The 7,404-nt window shown below is 42.5% G+C and overlaps 1 protein-coding gene across 1 annotated transcript in view; it reads left to right on the forward strand.

The window, feature by feature from the left end:
* LOC148357001 (general transcription factor II-I repeat domain-containing protein 2A-like) overlaps positions 1–3,024 on the forward strand; it is a 66,575-nt gene extending 63,551 nt beyond the window's left edge. Inside the window, exon 3 of the mRNA XM_088347378.1 lies at positions 2,938–3,024. The gene's annotated coding sequence lies outside the window, so the exon portion shown is untranslated. The remainder of the gene's footprint in view (positions 1–2,937) is intronic.
* The last annotated feature ends 4,380 nt before the right edge of the window (positions 3,025–7,404 follow it).

Consider the following 7,404-nt stretch of genomic DNA (forward strand, 5'->3'; position numbering starts at 1 on the left):
TTTACCTCCAAAAAACGGAGAAAAATATGAACTTTTTCTTTGTATTATTTGGACAGATGCAATTGAAAGCATTCACCAGACATGTTTAATCCAAGCGCGTCCCGAATCCTAATTGGGCTAATGCATAATAAATCATAATTATGTGTCTGACACATAAGGACATCAACACCTTGAGATGTGTCAGTGGATGAAAAAAATAGAGTTCTTTTTGTAACTTGTAAATGCTTGACATACGTACGTACATACCTACATACATACATACATACATACATACTGTACGTTCAATATTTGCATGTGGACATATATTTTATTATACAAATGACAATACAGTGATGACACAGTACTTGACCATAACTTGTTCAGGGATGGGTGTTCGAACACTGAAACCTTTTTTTCAATACAAAGTAATGGTATTCATTTTTACACATTCATTTACATTCCATCCATCTATTATCTGCTACACTTCTCATCAGTAGGGTCGCAGGTGTGCTGGAGCCCATCCCAGCCATCTTCAGGCAGTGGGCAAGAGACACCCTGAACTGGTTGCCAGCCAGTCGCCGGGCACACAGAGACAGACAACTCACTCGCTCATTCACACCTAGGGACCAGCCAATTAACCTGACATCCATGTTTTTTAAACGTGGGAAGAAAGAAACCCACAAGGAAAACATACAAACTCCACACAGGAAGGCTGGTAACTGGATTTGAACCCATGACTACAGAACTGTGCTGCGGACACGCTAACCACTTATCCGTTGTGCCGCCCTTCATACACCTTCCATCCATCCATCCATCCATTGTCTTCCGCTTATCTGAGGTCGGGTCGCGGGGGCAGCAGCGTTAAAAGGGAAGCCCAGACGTCCCTATCCCCAGCCACTTCCTCCAGCTCATCCGACGGGACCCCGAGGCGTTCCCAAGCCAGCCGAGAGACATAGTCTCTCCAACGTGTCCTGGGCCGCCCCCGGGGCCTCCTGCCGGTGGGACATGCCCGGAACACCTCCCGAGGGAGGCGTCCAGGAGGCATCCTTATTAGATGCCCGAGCCACCTCAACTGGCTCCTCTCAACACGGAGGAGCAGTGGCTCTACTCCGAGTCCCTCCCGGATGACTGAGCTTCTCACGCTATCTCTAAGGGAGAACCCAGCCACCCTGCGGAGGAAACTCATTTCGGCCGCTTGTATCCGGGATCGAGTTCTTTCGGTCATGACCCAAAGTTCATGACCATAGGTGAGGGTAGGAACGTAGATCGACCGGTAGATCGAGAGCTTTGCCTTTCGGCTCAGCTCCCTCTTCACCACGACATTCAGCACCTCTAGTACTTCACATGCTGACCACTTATCGATGGTTTTAGATCTGTTAGTGAGTGCCAGTTCTTTGCAAGGGCAGTTCCTAATAAACATGCGAGCAACCTCTATTTCAGGGTTGTCAAATGTTTTGCCCTGCTCACTCAAGCAGTCAGAGGCAAGGTCAGCTGCTCTGTTTAGTCTCAGCCAGTAGTCATAGGGGTCTTCCTGGTCTTTGGGCATAGTTGAATAAAAGTCAGCTAACCCCCACATGGCTTCCCGAGGAACACGGTCGAATGCCTTCTCCAAGTCCACAAAACACATGTAGACCGGACAGGCAAACTCCCATGCACCCTCAAAGACCCTGAAGAGTGTATAGAGCTGGTCCAGTGTTCCACGGCCAGGACGAAAACCACACTGTTCCTCCTGAATCCGAGATTCGACTTCCTGGCGGACCCTCCTCTCCAGTACCCCTGAATAGACCTTACCAGGGAGGCTGAGAAGTGTGATTCCCCTGTAGTTGGAACACACTCTCCGGTCCCCCTTCTTAAAGACGGGAACCACCACCCCAGTCTGCCAGTCCAGAGGCACTGTCCCCGATGTCCACGCGATGTTGCAGAGGCGCGTCAACCATGACACGCCCACAACATCCAGAGCCTTAATGAAGTCTGGGCGGATCTCATCGACCCCCGGGGCCCTGCCACCGAGGAGTTTTTTGACAACCTCGGTGACTTCAACCCCAGTGATACGAGAGCCCAACCCAGAGTCCTCAGGCTCTGCTTCCCCAGAGGAAGACGTGCCGGTGGAATTGAGGAGGTCTTCGAAGTACTCCGCCCACCGATTCCCAACGTCCCGGGTCGAGGTCAGCAGCGCCCCATCGGCACTATACACTATACACCTTCCAAAGTACTCAAAATATCAATAACATGTACCAAAACAACCAATACACAAAACATAATTGTAATGTGTACCTAAAGAATGATAAATATTTAAATGTATACATGATAAACATTGTTTTTAAAAAAATATATATATTGTACATTATTAATCACAATATACAAATGACAATAGGGTGATATCCCAGAATCCCTTACGGATTTGTTTAGAATAGCAAATCATTTTTTCCGATGAAAAATAATAGTATTTATTCTTATGCATTCCCAAATACCCACAATATTACTAAAATATGTACCGTTACAACAATTATCATCCAAATGGATACATAATAAAGATTTAACACAGTAAAAATGAAACATGTTTAACCGTCTTTGAGCACCAGCTTGATTGCAGACACAATTCTCTCAAAAAAAATCTTTCTTAAATTTGGTTGTTGTTCTCATCAGTATTATCGACAAAAAAAGGAAATAAAACAAACAAAATCACAGTAAATTGTAAAAACATGTTGTCAGGATGCTGATATCGATCGAAATAATGCTAGCCAAGCGGGCTAGAGTAGCCAACATGGCAGCTTATCTCATTTGGCCACGCTTTCAGCTGTGTCTGGAGTTCTTCAAATTCCAATTTTTCATTCGAACATCGAAAGAAAAATAATACAGAATTTGGGTCAAATGCTGATTTGTTCCAATACAGAGTCTTTTGAGAACCGCGGTACCAGACTTTTTTTGTGTGTTTGAGTATTTTTGTATGTTTCCAAGAGCTATGTCTTTAAGACCTCGCCCTTGATGCCACACCCAGGAAACGTTTGACACACATGGGAAGGGGAAACTGCCATGCAAGTACAGGTAGGCTAAGCCAGCTAGCAACAGGAAAAGAAAAAAAGGGCACAATTTTTAAAAAATTTCTGGCAACCATTTTGACACAGTTTTGCTTTTTACTTTTCTTAGAGCTGAATCAAGATGGCGGTTATGTGGAAAATGGTGAATAAAGGTATGATTAGCATAAGGAGCAGTAGATATGGGGACAATGACAATTTGAATATATTTTTCCCAACCAAATCATGTTTATTTACTGTCTTAAAAATGTCTGCTCATACAAAGATCCAATTAACTACGACATCAACTCACCTTTGCTTGTTTAATATTTGAGATTTCATCTTTGAAGAGGCCAAATCTGCTCAAGTTTCTCAGGCAGTTTCACTTCAAGTATTGCATGCATTCTGTTTAAATGCTAATGATCTACATAATTGATACTTGTGAGCTTGACTAACTGCAAGGGCAGCGGGACTTGAACTTGGATGTCATTAAGATGGAAAACCTGCATGAAACCTTTTTGGACTACCTCCTTTTTCCCCCATCACTATCTTGCTCTCTTTTTAATTAATTGGGTGGACTGAATTGCAGATCTATGCATTTAAAATGATTCCATTACCTATTCTGACATTTAATTAGGCTTAATTTTGTATTATTTATTTTTTTGCGTGTTTGCATTTGTGATATTTACTTTAAAGGGACAATGTGTATGATTCGACCACTGAACAACTCAAACCAATGGCTGAAATCCACAACTACAACCTACGAAGACTCTGTGACTAAACCGCGCCATTTTGCTTTTTTTTTATTTCATTTTTTTTTCCTCCCTCTGGTGCCTGTAGCAGCAAGATGGCGATCAATGATGCCAGCTCCTTTTAGGTGCGCCTCATATTTTGTTAGATAAATGCAAAATATCTTGACCTGTGAGTATTTTAACATTGGTTATTCATATATTTTTGCTTATTTTTTTAAAATCAATATTTCATTTTTCATTTGTGGCTTCTCAGGCACAGCGCAAAAACACCAATCATTAATTAACAAACACAAACTATAAATGAAGAGCTGTGCAATACAATTATACTATGCATAAACATTTGCCAAAAGGGAGTAGGCTGAAGTATTTTCAAACCACGAGGAGGCGCTAACAATACACACTGTCCCTTTAAGATGCACATCAAACTGCATTTTTTCCGATTTAATTAAGTCACTGGATCATTTCATATATGTGTATATATGTGTATACACGTTGTTTAAAAAGAGGGACGTGAATAAGTATACCTTTGTTGGAGTGGAGGGTGGTGAGATGGTGGACAGAGCACTGATGGATTATGTAGATTGTTGGATGTGCATGTTTACAGAGGTGAAATTAGTGGTATGTCTGATCATTTTTATGAGGAAAGAAAACAATAGATGGATCGTGAAGGGCTGGTTAATGGAAGAGTGTGAGGGAAGAGGTGAAAATGTCAGAGTTGAATACTGTAGAAAAGGAGAGTTTAAAGAGAGGATAGGGGAAGAGTATTAACGGATTAGTAAAAGAGAAGTGGAGGGTGTGGAAGTGGATTGGAAGTGGTTTAAAGAGGCAGTGTTGAGGAATGCGAAAGAAGTGTGTGGAATGAGAAAAGTTGGTCTAGGTATTAGGAAAGGAAGTGAATGGTGGAATGACAAGGTCTCGGAGGCTGTGACAGAGACGTGCCTTTGTGGAGTGGCTGCAAGATAAGTGCTGATGCGTATAAAAGGTATAAAGTGAAGAAAAGGTTGGTAAAAGTGGTAGTGGAAGCAGCAAAAAGGAAAGCAAATGATGAATGTGTCGAAAGTTAGAAGTGAACTTTGAGGAAAGGAGAAGTGTTCTGGAGAGAAGTAAAAAGGGTAAGAAAGAGAGAGTCTGGAAAGGAAGAGAAAGTGAAAGATAAGGACGGTATTTTGAGAAGTTGCTAAATGTGGAGGATGGGCGAGAAGTGAGTCGAGGCGATCGGTAGTATGAGGAGAATGCCCGTGTTGGGGGATTTAAATTCGAAGCCTGTGGAAACATGTGAGGTGCAAGAGGCAGTGAAAGAAATGAAGGGGGAAGGCGCCTGGGTTGGATGGTTGTATTGCTGAATGCTTGAAAAAAAGTTGGCACGGCTATGATTGACTGAATAGTACGCTTGTTGAATGTATGTTTTTTAAGTGGTGTGGCTCCTGTTGATTGGAGTTGTGCATGTGTGGTGCCATTGTATAAGGGTAAAGGTGATAAGTATGAATGTAACAATTCGAGAGGTATCCGTTTGTTGTCCGTCCTGGGTAAGCTGTATGGAAGAGTCTTGATTAAGAGAGTGAGAGAAAGAACGGATGAGGTGTTGATGGAGGAGCAGAGTGGTTTTGGGAAAGGAAGAGGATGTGTGGATCAGGTGTTCGAAGTGCGGCAGGTGTGTGAGAAATATTTTGCAAGAGGTAAAGATGTTTAACTGGCTTTCATGGACTTGGAAAAGGCGTATGACAGAGTTGATAGTGAGGCGTTGTGGCAGGTGATGGTAATGTATGGAGTGGGTGGAAAGTTGTTGGAAGCATTGAAGAGTTTTAATGTGAACAGCAGAGCATGTGTAAGAGTATGGAGTAAGACAAGTGAGTGGTTCCCTGTGTTGACTGGTGCGAGACAGGGGTGTGTGATGTCAATATGGCTGTTTAATGTGTACATGGATGGTGTGGTGAAAGAGGTGAATGCAAGAGTATTTGGCAGAGGTGTAGAGATGATGGATAACAGTGGAACAGTGTGGCAGGTCAGTCAGTTGTTGTTTGCAGATGACACAGCGCTTGTGGCTGATTCTGAGTAAACATTGAGTAGGTTGGTAATGGAATTTGGAAGAGTGTGTGATAGGCGTAAGTTATGTGTGAATGTTGGGAAGAGTAAGGTGAAGAAGTGTTCACGTGAAGGAGTGGGCATGGCGTACGAAATAAGTTTGCATGGACAGGTGCTGGAAGAGGTTGAAAGCTTTAGGTACAACCATGACTCAGGTGCTAAAATTAGCCCGCCAAAGCATTGCCTTTAGCATGGGCCAGGCTACAGTTGGTGGAATGGAGTACGAGGTATTGCACAGACTGAATCAAGGCAGAAAGGCTTTGGGTGCTCTGAGGAGAGTGATGAGCAACAAGAGTATGAGCATAGATGTTAAGAAGGGACTGTATGAGAGTGTGATTGCGCCGACTGTGTTGTATGGTGCAGAAACTTGGAGCCTGAATGCAGATTTGAGAAGGTAAATAAATGTTTTTAAGATGAAGTGTTTGAGGAGTATGTTAGGAGTGACAAGATTGGATAAAATGAGAAATGAAATTGTTAGAGCCAGAACTGGAGAAGTAGTGGAAATGAGCAATCATATGGATAAGAGAGTACTCTGTTAATTTGGACACATGGAGAGGATGGATGAGGAGCGAATGTTGAAGAGGATCTACAGATCAGAAGTAAATGGAAGGAGACCAAGAAGAAGGTCACGATTGACGTGGATGGATGGTGTTAAGAGTGCACTACAGGAAAGAGGTCCAAATATAGTGGAAGCTAGAGCTCTTGTTGGTGATAGGAATGAGTGGAGAGGTGTTATGAAAGGATAGTGGGATGTTTGGACGCGTTCTAAGGGATGGGCAGGGCACCTGTATGATGCGGCAGGGGTAAACCAATGAAAGCTGTCGGGCCCTGCTGTTGAACAAAAGAGTGTGTTGTGTCACCCTTTTATATTTGTCCGAAGAGGATTGCAATTAAGGTTGGCTTCACAGCAGAAATATATTAAACAGGACTTTATATATATATATATATATATATATATATATATATATATATATATCTCATCTCATTAGCCGTACCGCTTATCCTCATTAGGGTCGCGGGGGGGCTGGAGCCCATCCCAGCCATCTTCGGGCAGTGGGCAGGGGATATATATATATATATATATATATTTAATTTATTTATTTTAGAAAATTGTGAAAAGGTAACAATTTTCCTGTAATGCAATTCAAAAATGTTGTCATAGCGATGCACTGTGTTTGTATACTTGACTTTGTTCTCATTTATTTATTTTGGTGACAACATCTGACGGAATTAATACACCCAAAACTAATGAAAAATGAATAAATTGCATATATGTCATGATGGATATTACGTGACCTATGCATGCGCTAATTTATACATACAAATATAGAACACATATCTGTGGGTATTTATTCATTTATTTCTACCCGTGGCAGGTTTTCCATCCAAAGGTGCATTGAATCCGTTTGCGAAAAGACTGCGCTTGCGCGCATTCTTGTTTCTGATTGGAGAATTGGTGCGTATACTTCCGCCTCCATCCCTCGTGTATTTTAAATGGGGATGTTGAGCGAGAGAGGCAACGAATGTGTGAGAGAGAACTCTAGAAAGGGAGTGATAGAGCGGCGATCGCCTCTATA

This window comes from Urocampus carinirostris, chromosome 11 (genome assembly GCF_059441175.1).
Source record: "Urocampus carinirostris isolate Australia breed hairy pipefish chromosome 11, RoL_Ucar_1.0, whole genome shotgun sequence".
Classification (NCBI taxonomy): domain Eukaryota; kingdom Metazoa; phylum Chordata; class Actinopteri; order Syngnathiformes; family Syngnathidae; genus Urocampus; species Urocampus carinirostris.